General features: G+C 36.3%; 1 long non-coding RNA gene across 1 annotated transcript in view; it reads right to left on the bottom strand.

Moving 5' to 3' along the window:
- Positions 1 to 201: 201 nt before the first annotated feature.
- LOC119874301 overlaps positions 202 to 22,584 on the bottom strand; it is a 51,298-nt gene continuing 28,915 nt past the window's right edge. The window contains exons 4-5 of the long non-coding RNA XR_005367456.1: positions 1,321 to 1,439; positions 202 to 861 (exon numbers count right to left, since the gene is read on the bottom strand). This is a non-coding gene — a long non-coding RNA (uncharacterized LOC119874301). The remainder of the gene's footprint in view (positions 862 to 1,320; positions 1,440 to 22,584) is intronic.

Raw genomic sequence — 22,584 nt, 5'->3', positions numbered from 1 at the left:
GAGAGAGAGAGAGAGAGGCAGAGACACAGGCAGAGGGAGAAGCAGGCTCCATGCACCGGGAGCCCGACGCGGGACTCGATCCCGGGTCTCCAGGATCACGCCCTGGGCCAAAGGCAGGCGCCAAACTGCTGCGCCACCCAGGGATCCCTATATAGTATCATGTCTTCTACAAATAGTGAAAGCTGTACTTCTGCCTTACTTATTCAGATATATTTTGTTTCTTTTTATTGTCTGATTGCTGTGGCTGGGGCTCTCAGTACTACGTTGAATATAAATATTGAGAGTGGACATTCATGTCTTATTCCTGACCTGATGGGAGAAGCTCTTAGTTTTTCCCCAATAATGGTGATATTAGATATGAGTTTTTCATATATGATCTTTATTATGTTGAGGTATGTTCCCTCCAAGCCTACTTTGTTGAGGGTTTTTATCATGAATGGATGTTGTACTTTGTAAAATTCTTTTTCTGCATCTATTGAAATGATCATACACACAACTGGTGTGATGTATCATGCTGATTGATTTGCTCCCCCAGGGACTTTATGAAATGCCAGTTACCTGGTACTCTTGCAACCTTGACTCTATGATGAGTTCAAATAATAATTTTGCACATGGCTTTTTATCATCATTGGAGAGAAAGTGGAATTCTCTGTGGCCTTCCATATCCTAAATAAAAGTCAAACTTGTACTTAGGTTTTGGAGGAACACTAACAAAATGTAACTCAACCAGATGAGGTGAAAGTAGAATAATAGACTTTTCTTCTTCTTCTCTGTAATTCCACTGAAATCCTTGAGCCAAGCCAGGAAAATGGCATCCATATTTGTCTGCAATTCCCACTCTTACTTAGTTTCTATTCTAGCCTGCAAACAGTAATCAGAATAATCATTTTTAAAACATAAATCAGATCACGCCTGTGCACTGCTTTAAATTTGTCGGTAGTTTCCTACTGAACAGTAGATAAGATGTGAAATCCTTATGAATTTGCCTCATCTTTTCATGATCCACATCTCAAACTCCCCTTTCATTACTTTTCTTCTACCCTTTCCTTCTGTGTTTGAATTATCTTGGTATCTTTCCTATCTGACTCTCTATTGATTCCTTGCTTTTTCTCTGAAAAACTACAACCAACTACCTAAACTTTTGCCTTCAACACACACACACACACACACACACACACACACACACACACACACGGTTTCATATGTCTGATGCCTTCTTATCTTGTTCTTCACATCTCAGCTGAAAACCAGAGATGTCCTTTCTAATTTTTGCTCCACCAACACTATTCCCCATCTCTGCATATTGTTTGTGACACTTACCAAAATATATTTGTGTAGTACTTTGCTTGTTTGCCGTTTCGTTCACTTATGGTCTTTCCTTTCCACTGCAGTCTTCATGAGGACATGGTCCATTTATGTCTTGTTGACCAGAGCTTATGCTGCACCTCAGACAATGTTCAAAATATCATTCATTCAATAAATATGTTTCAGTGCATTTAGAAAGTAGGATACTTGATCATTATATATTATCATAGATTGTTTTATTGTATACTAAGTACATCCAAATAAATTATTTTATATTAAGTATTTACTATAAGATTTTTAAACTAATTTTACAATGTGTATATGAACTGAGAGAGGAATTCAGACAAATGATGGAATTTAACCAAATGATGGAATAGAATCTAAAAGTTAATCTCTTAGAATCTAGGCGAATTGGCACTCGAATTACCCCGAGTGAGTTTCTAGCCATTTCTTAAAAATAGAAAATATTTATGTAAAGAAATATGCAGGTGAATGTAATTTTCTTGGAATAAATATCCAGGGATATAAATGAAAGTCAGTTTGCAACCTCCTATTTCATAAGAGTCTGTTCTTCAGGGATTTTTCAACTTCATTTTGCAGAATCAAGTAGCTCAGTTATTTTGAGTAAGCATATGTACTTTTAAGTGGTTATTCAAACTGAATTGCCTGAATCTTTTAGGGTTTAGTGCTCACTAAATGTTATATAGAACCAGGAAGAAATGGATAGTAAAATTGCCGGGACTTGTCAAATTATTAACATTTTATTCTACTGTGAGCAAGAAAATAGCATCAAATATATTTATATAAGGTAGAATGGTGTCTTAGAATATATGTTATCTACATGTCTGACATATGCTTTGGGATACATTGAAAACTTGGTTTAATTTATGTTGACATATCACAAAATAGAAGATTAAAAATAATGTTTACTAATACATCTAAACAGTGTTATTTGTTAAAAGTAGCCCAGTGGCCTGAAGGATCTTGTGTCTGTAATTTATTCCTTGGCATCATTTTAAAGTCTTCCAATAAATAATAAAAAAAAAAAGAAAGAAAGAAAAGAAAGAAAAAAAAGTTTAAATCCACCCTCAAACATTTCAGAACTTTATTTTTCATTAATGCAATGAGTAAGCATGTGAAATTTTATCTCCAGAGGATTTACTTCTTTACAAAAAGCTAAGAGAGTGAATACGGAATGGTACAGATGGCTTCTTTCTGACAAACCATAACTTTTGGGACCAGATAATGTATGTAATATGAGGCAAATCCCACTGATGGCCTAGTTTTGACTTAGCTATTAAAATCATATTACTAAAGATAAAATAAAAAAGAATTAGGTGGTATTTATCTGGACCATAATATTTTTGTAATTATTAGAACTTTTAAAACAGCAGCATATAAAAGGCATTCTCATAATGATCATATTCTGTCCTCTTCATCTTAAAAATATATCAACAGCACAACTCAACAACAACAAAATCCCAACCCTATTTTAAAAAACAGAGGACTGGGATCCCTGGGTGGCGCAGCAGTTTGGCGCCTGCCTTTGGCCCAGGGTGCGATCCTGGAGATCCGGGATGGAATCCCACATCTGGCTCCCGGTGCATGAAGCCTGCTTCCTTCTCTGCCTGTGTCTCTGTCTCTCTCTCTCTCTCTGTGACTATCATAAATAAATAAAAAATTTAAAAAAAAACAGAGGACTTGAATGCATATTTCCCTAAAGAAGATGTACAAATGGTCAATGAGCACATGAAAAGATGTTCAATGTCACTAATTATGATGCAAATGGAAACCAAAATGACAATTGGACATCCTCTCACACTTATTAGGGTGGCTACTATTAAAAAAATAAGAAAATAAGATAAAATAAATAAAATAAAATAAATAAAATAAAATAAAATAAATAAAATAAAATAAAATAAATGTTGGCAAGGATATGGAGAAATTGGAATCCTTGTGCAAGGTTGAAAGGAATGTAAGATAGGGCTACAGCTACGGTAAAGAGTTTGTCAGCTTTTAAAAACTTAAATGAAGAATAAATATGCATTCCTACTTCTAGGTGTATACCCAAAGGTACCGAAAGCAGAGTGTGTAAGAGATATTTGCACATTCATGTTCATAGAAAAATCATTCACCGTAGCTAAAAGTGGCAGCAACCCAACTTTTCATCAATGGGGAAATGAATAAACAAAATGTGAATATATGTATGTGTGTGTGTGTGTGTATACACACACACATAGTGAAATATGTGTGTGTATATATACACATTTTCTCTCCTCTTCTTATATATATATATGTATAATATATATATATACACACACACACACAGTGAAATATTATTCAACTTTAAAAAGTAAAGAAATTGTGATACATGTTACAACATGGATGAACCCTAAAGACATCATGCTAAACAAAATAAACAAGTTACCAAAGGGCAAATATTATATGATTCCACTTATGTGGGGTACCTAGAGTGGCCAAATTCATACAGACAAGAAGTAGAACAGTGTTTTCCAGCAGCTGAGGGGAGAGGGAGATGGGGATTTATTGTTTAACGTGTATAAAGTTTGAATTTTGCAAGATGGAAGAGAATACTGGGGATGGATGTCAGTGATGGTTGTACAATAATATAAATGTACTTATTTCCCCTGAATTGTACACTTAAATTGGTTAAAATGGTAAATATTATGTGTATTCTACAGTTAAAAATAATCTTTTAATTAAAAATTTTTTGAAGCACAGAAAGATATATATCAACATTATCTTTTGGTATAAACTCTTTAGGCTTCTCTAAATTTTAAGATTGTGTCCATTTTACTCGTCACCTTATCTCTGAGTTTTAGCACACATTAGGCAGTCAATAAATACTTCATGATTTAACTTGATAACTGAATAGGTCTCCATATGATCCTCTTGAGACTTATATCATGTGCTTTCATTGATACTATCAAGTCCTTTCAGAAACACAGTGGTAGAAATTTCTGGTTATTTATTGCTGCTTCTCTATTTTAGGCAATTATGCACAAATAATGACAGGCAAGCAAAGACTAAAGTGATTCTGTGGTAACCCACATTTAGAACTACAGCAGTGTCCATCATGTGAGCTATTCCCAAGTGAACAATCGATAGATGGAACAGCTCTTTACCCGGTCACACAGAAGCCTGCCAGCTTAAGCTTGGCAAGGCCTTCAGAAATCAAGCTACAAGGTGAAATGCTGTTGGCTGGGGGAGGGTGGGGTTGATAATGAAGAAGAGATGACAAAGGGAAGAACAAGATAATTGTAACAAAGAAGGAGAATGTCAGCAAAGCAGAAAGGTGTAAAACTCACATAGCAGAGAGCATCTAAATCCTGGGATTATGCTAGGCATTTTGCTATGTGTCACCTGATTTAATTCTCATAGGAACCCTGCCAATTATAACCACCATTTTTACAGATGGGAAAAATCAAGATTTAGAGAAGAGAAAGGGATATCCTTGAGGTGACAGATCCAGGAAACGAACACAAGTCTTAATGGTGTAAACTAGCATTGTCCTGCAGCCATATGGGTAGCCCTAGTTCACAGACGGTGGTCAGAGAGGTGACAGGGCTTTGAAGATTTCAAGATCCTGTGAAAGAGGGATTTTAAATTATGCATTCAGTATTTCAGGGGCAGTAAGTGCCTTTCACCTGAACCTGTGTTCAACGATCATAATGATAAAAAATAATTGTACCGAATAAAAATGTTCATACATGTATATACATGAGGAAGGGCACCTCAGGCAGAGAGCAAGCTGTATATATTGTCTGTGTACAAACAGAAATTATAGCACAGTCTTTTTGTAGGAAGTGGGTTGTTATGGGGTAACTCAATTATTGAATATTTTAAAGCATTGTCCCTAAAATCTACAAGATTACACGATGACTTCTCTTGAGATAAGATTTCAGTTCTTTGCCCATCTTGCACTCATTCCAACTTTACCTTTTGTCTCCTCTTCCTACACCATTCTCTGCACCTATCTTTTACAGAAGTAACAGCTTCGTCACCTTTACAGAACTCTGGCACTTTTCCCTATATGGAGACAGCAGCAGGCAACTTTACCACCAAGTGAGGTGGAAATTTTATATGTCAAACAGGCTGGTGGGAGAGGCCCCTGGAGCCAGAAGAAGATGAACGATGCCTCTCTGTGTGCATTGCCTTGCTTCACAGCAGCTCACGGAGTAAGCATTCATTTTCTTCAGGGGCATTGCTACAAAGCACACTTCTGGAACATTCTTAAGTGTTAAGTCAAACCTCAGTCTTCCAGCAAGTCTGTCTCAGGAGTGGAGAGACGAGTTTAGGCCATGACAAGCAGAAAACTGACTTTGAAGTATTTCTCACTTACGTTTCTTCCATGTCCTTATTTGTCTTTTTTGAAGTGGAAAGTAAAAGGGAAGGGGACAACCATCTGACTGTTACATGAGGGCTTGGAGAAAGAATGCGTTTCACAGAAGAAATGCTGCAGTTAGGGAAAGCAGGAAATGTGAGCCTCAGAGCTTGCAGACACTCGCTCCCCTTCCACCCTAGGCAGCCCTCCACAATCATCTGAAATGATACATACAGTCCTGGTTCTGCCACCGTTGCCTTTTCAGTGGGAGAAAGATTCGTGACTTTTCCAAAATAGTTTCCGTCTACTTGGCAGAGTCGTCAGAATGATTAGTGAAATGATGTAATCATCAGAAAACACTACCTTCCTACCTCAGAATGACAGGAGGACATATGAGGCAGTATTCTGGGCTTTCAGGAAAGCTTGTAGAGTTCTAAAACTTAAAAATTTTAATAGCTTACACTCTAGGTGTTTGCTGTAGATTCAAACAGTAAATGGCTTTTAAAGGTAAATTGGGGGCAGTCTCGGTGGCTCAGCGGTTTAGTACTGCCTTCAGCCCAGGGTGTGATCCTGGAGACCTGGGATCGAGTCCCACGTTGGGCTCCCTGCATGGGGCCTGCTTCTCCCTCCGCCTATATCTCTGCCTCTCTCTCTGTGTGTCTCTCATGAATAAATAAATAAAATCTTTTTAAAAAAATAAGTAAAAGTAAATTGGTATTTTTTTTTCCTCCCCATCTAAAAAACATGAACATCATTTGTCCTGGTCAAATGGGTTTGTCATGTTTCAGTTGTTATAGCATCTGAAAGAAAATTCTTTGCAAACGATTATGTAATAGCAATGCCCTGTACTTTCATACACTTGCTTTGAAATCTCCTTTAAAATCTTCTATCATACCTCACTCAATCTGTTATGTTTGATTTTATGAGAACCTTATCTATGAAGCATATAATTTTGGAAGAAAATTATTAAAGAAAATAAAGGGTGCATAGCATGTAATAAGACATTAACATGGAACATATTTTTAAAGTTATTACCACGTAATAAGTTGGTTAGGTTACTTAACGACAAATTATCTATGAAGTATCTGTATTGGTTTTCCATAGTTCCTATAACAAATAGTCACAAATTTAGTGGCTTAAAATAATGCAAATGATTTATTTTATAGTTCTGTAGGTTAGAAGTCCAAAACAGATCTCACTGGGCAAAGATCAAGGTACTGTCAGAATTGTTCCTTTCTGGAGCCTCTAGGAGATAATCTATTTTATTGTCCTTTCCAGCTTCTAGAATCTCTATTCTTGGGCTCATGAAAGATCATTCTGAAAGTCAACAAAACAGGCCCAGTCCCTCTCACATGACCATCTATTTGAATCCTTTTTTCCAGCTTATTTCATTTTTTCCCACGTTTAAGGGGTTATGGGATCAGACTGGGCCCACTCAGCTAACCTAAGATAACTCAGCTAACACAAGATATGTCCCCATATCAAGGTCAGCTGACCAACACCTCAATTGAATCAGCAACCTAGTTCTCTTTTGCCACATAAAGTGACATTTGTAGGTTCCAAAGATTAAGATATGGACATCTTTTGGTGAGCATTATTCTGTTTACCATGGTATGCAATTATTTTTAGCAGAATATGATAGCTTATTATTATTATTATTATTATTATCATCCTTGGTCTAGTATACAGTTTGTGTATCTAAAATATGGGTTAAATAACATATCATGTATAGAATTATATATTCCATGCTTTATGATATAATCTATATTAATTTGAATAATACAACATTATATGTGCCCTTCTTCTAGGTATCACAGCCAAAATAATTTGTCCCCATGCCACATTTAACAGTGGAATATAAATGAGGATAAGAGAAAAAGAAATCAGTAGGAGCAGCAAATTATCAATTTCAAAGGGCTGAACGCTCCCTGACTGAAATCACTGCTGGGGATTGAACCAGCTGTCATGCAATATGGGGCAAATCACAACTTTACCATACTAGCCAAATCTGAGCTCCATGACAATCTCACCAAGACCAATTGAGACCATAGACTGGAACTGGCCCTAGGATTTTGTAGGAATCCAGACCCAAAATTTGTGTTTCATGAGTCCAGAGAGTCCCTGATCAGATTTGACCTCCAGAAGTGGTGATGCTTCAGTGTCACTCTTTATACAGAGCACTAAGGAGAGCAAAGCTACCATGGGTCAGGTCTTCTCATGGGAGTTATACAGTCTATCACTATTTGTACAAATATTACACTTCGCATATTTTTGCTTGCATCAATTATATCCTCTTCACAGCACTCAAGATAGACCTCTTTGTCCCCATTGTAAAAATGAGGAAACAGAGAGTCAATGAGTTATGAAGTTGGGATTTAAATACTGGCCTTTTTGATCCCAATGGTCATATTCCTTTCTTTATACTGCAGTGAGTCTCTCCAATCCAAAATTATGACACATCATTAAAAACAGGAAACTAAAGCAGGAGTTACTTATAAATTTATATTGCACTGAAGATAAATTTTGAATAACAGTTAACTTCTTGGGGCACCTGGGTGGCTCAATCGATTAAGCATCCAACTCTTGATTTTGACTCAAGTCATGATCTCAGGGTCCTGAGATTCAGCCTCGGCTTCAATGGAAGGTCTACTCTCTCTCCTTCTCCCTCTGGCCCTCCCCTGCTCATGCTCTCTTTCTCTATAAAACAAATAAAATAATTTTTTAAAAAATAGTTAACTTCAAGTAGTCCTCAGGTTCATGTAAGTGGAAATTTCTAGGATAATCTCAAGAGTTAATCTCATCTCTCTAAGAGGGTGGGTGTGGTAGGCTGAACAATGGCCTTCCAAATATCCACATCTTAATCCTTGGGATTTGTAAATATGTTATGCAATATGACAAGGAAAAAATAAGTTTGCAGATGGTGTTATGTTTGCTAATCAGCTGGCCAGATAGAGATTTTACTGAATTATCTGAGCGTACACAATGTAATCACAAGCAGCTTTAATTAGGGAAGACTGAGGCAGAAATGTCAGAATCAGATAAAGACTTGATTGACCATTGCTGGCTTTGAAAATGAAAGGGGTTCATGAACCAAGGAATGTGAACAGTCTCTAGAAGTTAAAAAAAAAAAAAAAAAAGAATGAAACAGATTCTCCCCTAGAGCCTCCAAAAATGAATGCAACCCTGCTGACACTTGGATTCTAGCCCAGAGAGACCCATGCTGGACTTTTAACCTCCAGATCTGTAAGATAATAAATTTTTGTTGTTTTAAGCTTCTAAAGTTTTGTGGTAATTTGTTACAGCAGCAGTAGAAAACCAATACCGTGGGTATTAATTAAACCCACTCAGGGACAAAAGAACCAGGGCTTGTAAAGGGGCTATGAGACCTATTCACTATTTCCATGACCTAGAATTCTGTCTGTGAAGGACAGAATGGCATATAGGTAAGTGGTTCTGGACCTAACATAGGAAAGAAGACAGGAGAAGTAGAAAGGCATAAGTTGGGCTTCTTGGAAGTTAAAAAGATATATATTTTTCTTTTGGATATTATAATTGAATTGTTTAGTCTTTTCTTATTTATATCGAAACCTCAATAGACAGAAAATATCACTTTCTTTGCATTCTGCATAATCAAACAGGAAGAGATAAATATTTGAAAATTGCTAAAATAAAGCAATTTTTCAAGCTGGTTGTTTTACACATAGCATCTCTAGTTCCTAAGAAATAACGTACTAAAAAATAAAGAAAAATAAAGAAATAACTTGGACTAGATGTTAATAGTACAGTGTTGACTGTATTGCCCCAAAAAAGGTAAAAGCAAAAATCCACCTCAGGGTCCTTCTACCTGTATTTCTCTATGAAGGTATATTTTCTCTCCTCAGATTTCAGGAAAAAAAAGTCTTTCTCTAGATAGAAAAATAATAACCAAAAGATACCTACATCTAAAATATTAGAAAAGTCAGAGTCACTGTGGGCTTTTATCTTAATGCTACCATTAGTGGAATTAGGTAACTGTAAGACATCAAAGCCTAAATACTAAGGTTCAGCAATTAAGATGGAGTTTGCTTTGTGGCATATCATTGGTAAAAATAACTGAAGATGGAAAAGGGTGGGCAGTTTTGAAAGAAAAGAAGAGTTAATAAAAATGGGGATGGGAGGGTGGGGGGCAATAGCCTCTATGTGGAGATGTATCTGGTGGTGCTAACAAATACCTCCACAGGCCTGATTTCCCCTGTGGTGATCTCTGAGTGCTAGAGCTGAGCAGCAGTACCCAAATGGATGGCAATAATTAGATTCTGATGAGTGAAGGACCCACATGAGGGCCAATGTTTCTGGAGGACTTAATGAAAGGAGAGGAAATCACTAGATTTCACATGGATGTAAAATGGATGCAGAGCGTCCAAGAGTTTTTTAAATGACTGGCTTCTTCCCACTCACCTAACAGCACATTTAGAGGGGGAAATATCTTGCACACTGAAAACTGATCACAACTGGAGAATTTTAATATGTGCACACTTCCAGTTGTAAGATTCAGGGTCACCCAAGAGCTATTATTCAAAGTCAGTATCAGACCATTTAATTTTCTGCTTCAGTTCCCTTCTGCTTCTCCCCCTCCAACTCCAGCCTAATGGCCATACCCCATCTTCTCTTTTTGCTGTCCTTCTGCTGTTTTTAAGCACTGTTTGTACTCTGAATGGAGTTTTATGACTGACATCTCCAGATACTGTATCTATTTTCCTTAATGAAAGCCTAGTTGTAGCAGGTGCTAATAGCTCAACAAGGGTTTTATGGTCCTTATAAAGAAAATGTGTAGAGTGGACATGGATGTACTTAGCACTCAGCTTGGTAAATAGAAAAGAGGGACATAGGCAGTACAGTTACAGCCGTGAATGATTTGTGATGACTTTCATGTCAGCTGGGGTTTTTTTTTTCCTCTTTTGTCCCTTACTGGAAGCCCCAGAATCCATTTTAAGTTAATTCCAAAGGCTAGCTCTGAAACAAATTGTATAGTGACAGGTGAAAAATTTAAGTGGAAAAAATTCTGCCAGGGGCTATAGTATGCCAATGCGTTAATCCACTTGGACAAAAGGCAGTGTAAGATGTCTGACAACACTCTTCGTTTGCCTTTAACTGTCTGGCACTTTTCTGTTTGCTTCTCTTGATGATCATATCCTGGTTCATTTGATATTACAATTGCTTTCTAAACTTCACCATTTCCTCTTACCCACATCCATTTCCAAGTTGAGAGACTTCATTTTTCCTTTCATTTCTTTTGCTTTTCCATTGATTCAGTTTCTGATTTAGCATTTGTGGCTAAGGATCAAACTTGTTGGGTTGTAGGTGAACAGACACAGGTATATGCAGTAACTGAAGAAATAATACAACCAGCTGTTCCTGCTATTAGGCCAGCAGCTGTCTCCTGCTCAGTTCATCCTGGTGGGAAAACTAATAAACCTTACAAGTTATTAAAAAAAAAAAAAAAAAAAAGGAAAAAAGAGAAGAATGTACATGCTTTTAAAGCTACTGTTCTGGGAAGAGATTGAATAGAGAATGGTTGAGTATCAAAGAATCATGCGTTTATACAGTGAAATCTGGTAGCACTCTATTTCAAGGACAATGTGACAGCTGAAAGAGAACTGGTTGTGTGTCCCTCTGATGCACAGGCACTTTCAGAAACCTAAACTTTTGGGGAGCTTTTCAGTCCTGTGAGTAGTTCATTAGCTTTTCAACTGCAAACAACTGATTCATTTCAACACCCAAATCACGAAAGAACATGACTTTGAAGTAAGTAGCTAATCCCATGGTATATCTATCATTTCGTATCAAATAAAACTCAGCTAAGGACAAGCATTCAAGTACAGGTGTCAATTAATAAAGGATGCATTGAGATTGTGAATCCCATAGTCAAGATTACATTGAAACAATGACATTAATAGTAATTAAATTAAGATAGCTTAGGTTATCTGGATTTTCTTTTGAGGATATACTAAGATCGTTCCTTAACCTTATAATATTTCCATAGCAACAGCAGAGTGTTGTAATGCATATTTGGATCATAACAATTATTTGTTGTGAGATGTATCATAATTATTTGAGTAATAGTTATCTGAGTAATAGCCACTGAGTGCTTAATAAGTGCCTAATATTTTGTTTAACCCTTATAAAAACCTAATAAAGTTGTTGTCCCTACCCTGCTTTTACAAAAATAGATGCTGTGGCTCAGAGAGTTGAAATACCTGAGATTCAGTAACATGGAGAGGGAGTTGTAGGGCTGGGATTCCAACCTAATTCCGTGAGATTCAAGAGCCCATGCTCCCTCCCTTCTGCTATTGGATCTCCTTGTATATGGGGCTCTCATTATTATGGGTTGAATTGTGTTTCCCCCAAAAGTATACTTTGGAATAGGAACTCTAAGCACATTAGAGTGCAATCTTATCTGAAGACAGGATCTTTAGAGAGGTAATCAATTTAGGATGAAATCATTAGCATAGGCCCTAATCCAGTATGACTGTTATCCTCATAAAATGGACAAGTTTGAATATAGAGACAAACACAAAAACACTATGTGAAGATAAAAGTAGAGATTAGAGTGATGTGTCTGTAAGCCAAAGAATGCCAAAGATTGCCAGGAAACCCTGGAAGCAGAGAGAAATGCAACAGATTCTTTCCATGGCCCTCAGAAGGAACCAACTCTGTTGAGACCCTCATCTCAGACTTCTAGCCTCTGAAACTATAAGATAATAAAACTGCTATTTAAACCATTCAGTTTGTAGTATTTTATTATGGTAACTAACATAAATATAAACAAACAAATATATAAAATATAAGTACATATAAAATATAAAATAATAAAATGCAATATGTTCTTTGCATTGTTCTTATTTATAAACACTTTTACAACATTTTCTTTCATTTTTTCAAAAAGATTTTACTTATTTATTCATGAGAGACACTCCAAGAAAGGCAGAGACACAGGCAGAGGGAGAAGCAGGCTCCCTGCAGGGAGCTGGATATGAGACTCAATCCCAGAATTCCGGGATCATGCCCTGAGCCGAAGGCAGACACTCAACCACTGAACCACCTAGGCATCCCAACAACATTTTCAGTTATTTAGTCTTTCAGTAAATTTTTGATGCAGTTTTAGAAATTAGTCAGTAAGGAAGCTAAAGAAAAGAATTTTAAAAATCGAATAAAACATAGAAACAGTGAAAGAATCAAACATAATAAAGGTCAATTAGTTAGCTGCTCTAGGACACGAACCTTCTTACCACTTACTTCCCACTCTACACCACCCCCCAAATATATAATGTCACAAGCACAGCAGAAGTTGGTTTTTCATTCATGTATCAATACTAGTCAAGGGAACAGGTCAGTGGTACAAGCCTACTCTCCATTTAGGGTTCCAGGCTTATAAAGGTTTTGCTCTCTTCAATCTGTGGCCTTCTAAGATCATCCTGGGGTTTATCTCCATTCTGGTAGCCAGAAGGGGGGAAAAATGGAATGCTCATGGGAGGCCTGTTGAAGCTGGGCCTGGAAGTGGAATTCTTCACTTTCACTCACATTCCAGCCATCAAGCCACCCTTAATTTTAAAGGAGGTTGGAAAATGTCCTTTGTGTAACCTGGAGAAGAGAACATGGATTTTGGTAAAAAGAAAGCTGTTATTGATGCAAATTATCAGGCCCACAATGCTGCCTAGAAATCCTAAATCATTTCCCTAGTCTATTCCACCTCATTTCCTCCTAGATGACAGAGGTTCAGCTCTCTCCTTAATCTACAACACTTCCCTCTCAGGTCTTACTTTGTGCTGATAGCCTTGTTTCCAATCTCATAACTTTCCATTGTCATGTCTGCCAAACAATCAGCATTTATACCCATACACTCAGTCTTCTCTCTTGTTATTGTTGATGATCTCCTCACAACCTTGTCAAAGGCAAACCCTCTGGTTCCTCCTTTATGGTACAACCTCACTTCTTGCCTACTCAAGTACATTACTCCAACAATTCTCTTTTCACTCCAGATTCATCAATGGTCCTCTTTCTGTAGGATCATTTTCATCAACAAACATATAATAATCTCTCCCACTAAAAATATCCATTTAACTTTCTCATTTTTCTGCTTCACTTTAGGAATTTCCTCAAAAGAGTTGCTTATACTCTCCATCTCTAACACACTCCTTCCTTTCGATTTGAAATTCATTCCAATCATTCTTACCACTCCACAAAAGTAGCTGTTGTCAAGGTCAAAAATTAATCCCCACTGCTATAATCAATAATCAATACTCTATTCTTATCTTACTCAACAGCACTTGGCACACTCTCTTACTGTTGCCTTTTTTGGAAACACTTTCTTTACTTGGTTGCCAGAACATCATCCTCCCTGGCTGCCCTCTAAGCATTAGAAAGCCAGTTGAAATTTTCATTCTTTTATCACTTCTTGATCAACTGGTCACTCAATAATCTGTTCTAGTTTTATGACTTTAAGTCCATCTTCATACTGGTATCTCTCAAATATATGTTTCCAGCTCAGACCTCCCCTCTAGACTCCAATCCATATATTTAATTGCTTACTTGACATTTCTAGCTGGAAATCTAATTGGAATCTCAAGCTAAACATATCCAAAAATGAATGCTCAATTCTTATCATTGCCCCCCACCATCAAACAAGCCTTTCCTCTTTCCTAATCTTCTCAGCAAATGGAAAGTCCATTCTTTCAATTTCTCAGGCCAAAGAGGAGTCTGATTTTCCTCATCTTTAGTTTATCAAATCTTATTGATCCTACTCTCAAAATGTATGCAGATATTTCTTACTACTGCTATTTCCATCACCTTGATCTGAGCCATCATTATCTCTCACTCAGCAGGATTATTGAAATAGCTTCTTAATTGCTTTCCCTATTTCCATATTTGCTCCCCCAAACAATCCATTCTGAAAGAAGCAGGCAGAGAAACTCGTGTAAAATGTGGGTCAGATCATGGCCCTTCTCTGCTCATACTCAGAGACCATGACAAAAAGTCAGTCATTAAATAAGCCAACCAGACCCTGCATGTTCTGGTCACATGGCTCACTTTTTCTAATCTCATCTCCCACTCTTCTACTCAGTCCACTCCAGCTGTACACCCTGATTCCAAATCTGTGAACAAGAACCTCCAAATATGCTCTTGCATCAAGAGCTCTTGTTAATCCCTCATGTGAAACTCTTTTCTCCAGATGCCTACATGGCTTGTTCCTTAATTTCTTCCAGGTTTCTGCTCAAATGTCACCTTTTCAGTGAGGCTTTTTTGCCCTCCCTACACAAAAAACAATCCTCAACCACACCAGCAAGCCTCATACCTTTCATCCTATTTTTGATTTCACTGCAGCACTTATTTTTACCATCTGACATATCATGTCTATTTTTATTTATTCCTTCAAGAAGCAAGGACTATGTCTTTTTTTCCTTAATTTCTAGTTTCCATGTCAATTGTGTGACACAATGACAATAGCTATATTCTTCAAAAAACGTTGATGGAAGTTCTATGATGAAATTGACAATTTATACCTTTTCATTTTAGACCACAGTTCAGAAGAGTGGATATTGGGAAGAGGAACCAAGAAATTGCAATAGTAGGTAGTAGTAGGCAGAGAACTTACCAGAAGACAGAATAAAAAATTAACCACAGTATTGAAAATTCAGCTTTTAGAAATTGTGTTGATTATGTAAGAAATGTTCTCCCTCTTTTCATAATGAATTATATCAGCAAAATAAAATAATTTCAAATAGAATCTAATTTTACCACACTTAGAGTCTCATTTTGGAGTAAATTACAATAATTGAAAACCTAAATTTGCTTTACAGATAAGTAAAAGTGTTCACTATTAATATTACAAAATACTTCATAAGTTTTCTTTCCCAGAATTAGTTTTCTTATTCACATTAAAGTGATTTTATTTGTAAAAATATTTTAACACAGAAATATACCTATTGTATAACATTAAATTTGCTTTAATACTTATCACTAAAGAATATAATTCACATCAATAAAATATTGCACAGAAATTCAAAATGAAATCCTTCTTAAACAGATAAAATACCGCAAATTTGAATATCATTTATTATTATTTAATAAATTTATTTTTTATTGGTATTCAATTTGCCAACATACAGAATAACACCCAGTGCTCATCCTGTCAAGTGCTCAGTGCCCGCCACCTAGTCACCCCCACCCCCTTGCCCTCCTCCCCTTCCACCACCCCTAGTTCATTTCCCAGAGTTAGGAGTCTTCCATGTTCTGTCTCCCTTTCTGATATTTCCTACCCATTTCTTCTCCCTTCCCCTCTATTCCCTTTCACTATTATTTATCAGATCTGACCTAAAACTGAAAACATAATTAAATAGGAATCTACATATCTGTTAACTGATGATTACTGAGATTCATTCTAGATTCTTCTGTATACTGTATTGTCTCCTAATATTCAGTCAACTATCAGGTATTCTAGATTCTTCTTGCTAATCGCCTCTTAAAACAAAACAAAAGCCTTGCAATTTTCTTATGACAAAGTAGAATCTCTTTATTGTTAGAAAATTGAGAGTATATGGACTGATACTTTTTATGTTTCTGTAGAAGAGAATTTTCTTCTTTTCATTTTACTTTCCTAGGCATGTATAAGTAGTGATTTTTGACTGGTTATATTACTTCTGATGATGTTCTTCCAAGTGTAAGCTTCCTCCCACCCATTCACCCACATACATTTTTTGGGGGCACCCACTGATAGATGCAAGGGCAAAAATTGCTAAGGGAAAAAGGTAGGCTTATGGGGTAATTAGCTACAATGTCTTTGATTTTTTAAGAGAATCAAAAAAAAAATAACAACAAAAGAATTTTTTGCAGTTTTACAAAACACACACACCTAGAGTGAGACATTTTACATTTAATTCTATTTAAGTGAGGCATGTTTATAAGAAGTTGATTTTGAGTTATTCAATAATCAGATGAGACATTCATTGACTCCATAGTCATTTATTGAGTATCTTCTATTTGCCAGGCACTTTGAGAGGCTATGTGTATACAGGAATGGAAGACATCCAGGAACCCTTCAACTAGTGGATGTACTGGAAAGCCAGAAAAGAGGTTCAATACCATCTGATAAGCATTATGACAGAGATGTTTGCAGACAGCTAAGGATGCAAATTGCATAATAATTATCTCTAAGGTCTGTTACAGACTTCTGTGATCTATGAGTTCTGTAGGAAAGATAGAGCCAAAATGGGTAAAGGTTTCAGAGAATAGAAATAGAGAAGACAATATCCAAATTTGGGATGTGCTTGGAAGAAAGAGACAGGATTTCAATAGGTAGCAAGCAATAGGATAGGATACTTCCTGAAAAGGAGGAGTCTGAGCAAAGAATGGAATGAAGTAGTGGAACATAGTATTTGAACAGTATGAGGTTTTCTCTGTAAGCAAATAGGAACTTGTTTATAGGAATTGCGAAACAGAGTGTGTGAAAGGCCACTATGGATCCATATTCCAGATGGTCTTCAATCAGGCTGGTACTCGATTTCATGAGCAGTGGAGATTTATTAAAGAGAAGTAAACATTTAAAGATTTTCTTTAGAAAAGGGTTTTAAACATGTGTCCAAGACACATATCTTTACTTTTATTCTCCTAGCAGAAATAATTAATGAGTTTGCTTGTAAACCAAGCACTTATAAGAGAATAGTAGGAGAAATCCCTGACCTTGAGCAGCTTATAATTTAGTTATGGAATAAGCTATAAATACATGATTGATTAAAGAATACGAGTTAAAACCATGAAGCGTTTTTATACAGATACAGACCACTATATAATTGATTTGACAATCAGTTGGCAAGAACATTAAATGTCCCTAGATATTACTTTTAGGAGAAAAATTCTAGAAGTCTTTTAAATAGTGAATATTCCCAATCAGACTGTATATCTTAAATTACTCCAGGAATTTATTCATAACAGGAAATATAAGAAGATCATTTTAGAAAATTTAACTTCCTTATTAATTTACTTTCCTACGTAAATTGATCAAAAACAAAGAAAAACTAATATTCCTATTTTCCCATTTCTACTGTTTGTTGGGAGTTTCATTTACGTTATTTCACTTAATCCTACTGATGATAAGGTTGTTGTACTATACCCATTTTTCATTTCAAAAAATTAAGGTACGGAGAGGTTAAGTGATGTGTCACTGATGATTCAGCCAGAAAGTATAAGAGTAAGGGTTCAAAACCAGGCCTCTGCAGTGGCAGATAAATGGAGATTTTATTTCTGCTGATATAACATAACCCTTCTAGAAACCTCAGCAACTTGGCTCTGAAGTCTCCTCCTTTATAGTAAATAATATTTACATGTGTACAATGCTAACTACATTTTCCAACCCTTAGGAAAAGCAAATTTTATAGTATTAAACAACTCACATTAGAAATAATTTAATTTATGGTGTATTAAAAACATAGTAAGGCCCACATTTGTTCTTCATATGTTGTAATTGCCACTTTTGGGGTTTAGTTATCTGCCAAAGGATTTATTTTGAATTCCCAAATGTAATTTTACTGCAGTATTTCAACATTTGTGAGTTTCATATTTTTTAAAGTTGCTTAGTTTGATGCTATCTGTGGAATAGCCTCCTATTTTAAAATGTAACAATCTGTCTTCAATTTATCTTGTGGCTACTTATCAATGCTATTTTAGGAATGTTATTATTTAACTCCTTATATTCATTTTATTCTAAACAGTGTCCCCCAAGTTTTTCTTTGACTTGCCAATTTCCTCCTACTTAAAAACTCAAAAATTTAGTAAAAGTCAATATCCTTTTAGTAGGATATATACTTGCATAAAAAAACTAAAGTGGGTGGGAATGGGGGACGGAGATTTAATTTTTTCACTTGTTATACATTTAAGATGCATGAAATATAAATATCACAATTTAATACAGAGGGGGAAATAAACTAGATTTTCTTTGAAGCTTGTTTCATAGCCACAAAGCAACTCAGGTAGCTTGCTCTCTGACTTTTAGATAATTGTAACCATGGAATTATGCTTCCAAAAGCAAAGATAGAAACAATAAACATCCATTAAAATTGCTACTTCTCCAAAGTTTCCCTTTTTGGTAAAGTCAATTGCATTGTAAAAACAAAAACAGTTCCACAAGGCCAAAATAGGCTGCAAACTCCATTCTGAGGCTCTCTGGTGTCTTCAGTCTACAAATCCTACTTTCCTCACCTACAGATAGTAGCACTTAGGTTTTCAGGTTCGGTGAGGAATAGAGGTAAGACCTGTAAAGCATTTGGCACAAAGGCTAGCTAATGGCAGATATTCATGTAACATGTGCTATTACTCATTCTCTTCGTATTCTGTACATTTTTTTGGAATGATAGGCTGCACACACTTGGTTCCACACTGAAGAGGCTTTTTTTTTTTTTTTTTTTTTTTTTTTTTTTACTGATCAATTTTATGATTCCTTGACTGGCCTATCCAGATCAGCTGGCAGGCCACTTTCCTGTTGTCTTCACCTTCTGCAAGCTCAAGCACAGGTGCACAAACCACCATTACCCAGAGGCCCCCAGGGTAGATAACTCGTGCAAGTAATTGGCTCTGGATTACTCATCATCTAAAGGATGCTAGTTAGTCATGCTAGTTTACGAATAGGTGCAGTTTTCCCTATGGCTGCTATTGCCAGCACAGAACGGTACCATGTTCCAGAATGGCTGAACACCTGCAACAGCTGCCCTGGGGTGAAGGATGAGGGTGAGGCCAGAATAAGCCTTTCATCTGAATTTACTTCAGACAAGGGGAATGCTAAGGCAAAAAAAGTTGTTTGGGGTCTCCAATGGCACATGCTACGTGATGAGTAGTGAAAGTGGGGCATATGATTCCACCTCAAGCACTGCCTAACCAAGGATAACCACATATTTGATAAAATAAAAGCCAGTCACTTTATCTCCTTGTATCGCAGCTTATTCAATAATACTGTTCAGAAAACAATATAGACTTGCTTATTAATGTAGGTGGTGGAAGGAGTAAGGACTCTGGAATCAGCCCCAGTTGGAGCCTAGTACAGGGCTTGGACAAATTGCCTGACCTCTTTTTTTTTTTAAGATTTTATTTATTTATTCATGAGAGACACACAGAGAGGCAGAGACACAGGCAGAGAGAGAAGCAGGCCTCATGCAGGGAGCCTGATGTGGGACTCGATCTTGGGACTCCAGGATCACACCCTGGGCCAAAGGCAGATGCTCAATCGCTGAGCCACCGAGGTGTCCCTGCCTGACCTCTTTAAACTTCATTCTGCTCATGAGCAAAATTGGCATAGTACATACTTTCATATAATACATATAATGCCTGGCATGTAGTAAATACACCATAATTAGTAGCTCTTAAGCAGTATAGTTACTCTTTGCAAGCAATCATTTTTTCCTCTAGAAAATCAGTATAACATCTGTGTGAGGCTTGTTATGACAATTAGAAATAGCATTTATAAAGTACCCTGGCAAATAGGTGATACTCAAAAAATGGTTAAAAAAAATAATCCTTTGAAGATGGAGGAAGGAAGATTCTAAATAGTGACTAAAAGAAATTGAATGCTCTATCTGATTTCCTGTGGCTTCAGTCCTCTAAAGTACAGAGCAGTGCTACCCAGCAGAAATAAAATGCAAGGCACACATATAATTTTAAATTTTCTAGTGGCCACATTAAAAAAAGAAACAGATGAAATCATTTTATTTACTGAACCCAACAAATCTAAAATATGCATTTCAACATATAATTAATACAAAGCATTATTAATGAGATACTTTACATTTTTGTTCCCCCCAAATCACCAAATCTGGTGTGTATTTTGCACACCTCAAGCATACAACACACCGAAAATGAAACTGGCAATGTTTCCCTCCATAATCCTCAAAGACACTATAAGGGATATTAGGTTTATCAAGATGGGAAAGCTGTGGGTTTGAGTATATTCTATTTAAATATTAAATACTCAGGATCCTTGGGCAGATTAGAGACTCAGGCAAATGATCCTTTGGTTATATGCAAATTGGTTGACTAACCATACTCCAGTTGACCATTAGACATAGAAACTTAATAACTATTTGCAGAATAAATAGATCATGCCCTAGACTAGCAATTGACTCTTAAACTTGGCTACTCATCAGAATTACCTATAAAACTTATTAAAAATAGGTTCACTGGCCTCAATCATGGAGACTCTGATGGTTTAGGTGTGGATTGAAGTGCCAACATTTGTACTTTTAACAAACATTCCAAACTATTTCTGACATATAAATTGTACTGGGAACAGGTACAATTCAAGAATTTTCTATTCTTGAAATCTATGCTCTGATCATAAATTATATCACCACAGGCAGCACTGAGAGTCCTCAGTGCTCCAAAAACAGACTGGGAGAATCAACTGCCCAAGTCCCTTCTCAGAGATCACCAAAGTATCTTCACTCAGTTGTTGGTGTATCAATGAGGAGAACCAAGGTTTTTCTCTAGCTGGCTCCTGGAGTAGAAGTCTGATAACATCTAAAGTCAACCTCCTAAACACTGAGTAAAAAATATATGGTTACTTAATAAAATATTTCCATTGTCAATGTTTACTGATTAATAATGAACAGCCCATTTTTGTATATGTCTACATATTACAGAGGAGAAGTAATAGGAGTTTCATACCCTTTTATGTTTTTCTTTTCCCTGCTTCTCAAGAACAGTAAAAGCCAATTTCCTATTATAATAGGAAAAAAAATTCTCAACTATTTTTATAACTTTGTGGAATAAGAGATGGAAAAATAAATTTTTATTTATGCCTATTTATCCCTCTGAGCTTAAACTAATCCTGAAGGGTTTGAGCAAAGAGCCAGCAATGCTAATACACTGGACCAACAGGTGATTTTAATTTACTTGCTATAAATTGTTGAGGGGGACCTATGCTAAGTCCGTTCTCATTAATTCATCTACAATCTCCTTTCCTCGAGTGAAAGTTACTGATTGCACAGATAGGATTCAGAATGAAAGGCTGAACTGAACAGAATATGGAATGGCAGCTTTTTGTTGACACAATTAGGATGCTCTCCCATTGGATTCAATGCATCAAAAATCCTTCAGGCTACAGAAACCATAAAATAATACTGAGGGAAATTAATGTGGTTTCCAACATTTTGTCCAACTAAAGAAATATGAAATTTATTAGTTCTTCTTTGAACATTTATAAAGAGCTAAACTTTAGTCTGAAATCTTCCAAACCTAGAACATAAGGAAACCACCTGATATCATGAAATAGGTGTCAACAACACTATGCTCTTATCAAGATGTCCCAGCTAATTAGCAGGAATTCATTCCATAAACAATTATTAATTTCCTTATACATAATCAAGACACTGTATTATTCAATACTGGGAACAAGAATAAATATGATATGGTTCTGGTCAAGTTCAAGAATTCAAAAAGAGGTAATATTCTGAGAACACATAGAGAAAATCACAAGACTTTGAAGCATTCTGTCTCCATTTGATATGTGGTTTAACCTCTTTTCTCATTTCTCTTCTATGGTTTCATACAGAGAGTAGCCTTGGGTGTATTTACTGCCTCAGTTAGGGGTATAGAACCCATCCTAAGAGACAAGAGGCTGTAAGATATAGAAAGAGGTGATGCTTCAGAGCTTAATAGGGAAAATCTGAGTGTTCCTAAATGTAGGATCAAAATTAGCCACTAGACATCACTGCTAAAATGGCATGCACTGAAAATCATGCCAAACCCTGTCCCAAGTTCCCAACTCCAGTATCTATCTCATCTCATCTAAATCTCATTTCCACCACCTCTATTGGCCCCAATTGAAGAGGCTGTGTCACAGAGTTGGCTATAAATAAAGACTAGGGTGTTAGAGATACAGAGTTCAAACTGTAGCTTTGCTTCTTACTAGTTAA

Source organism: Canis lupus, chromosome 12 (assembly GCF_011100685.1).
Source record: "Canis lupus familiaris isolate Mischka breed German Shepherd chromosome 12, alternate assembly UU_Cfam_GSD_1.0, whole genome shotgun sequence".
Classification (NCBI taxonomy): domain Eukaryota; kingdom Metazoa; phylum Chordata; class Mammalia; order Carnivora; family Canidae; genus Canis; species Canis lupus.
Note: the sequence above shows the minus strand (reverse complement) of the source record. Positions and strands in the feature narration are given on the sequence as shown.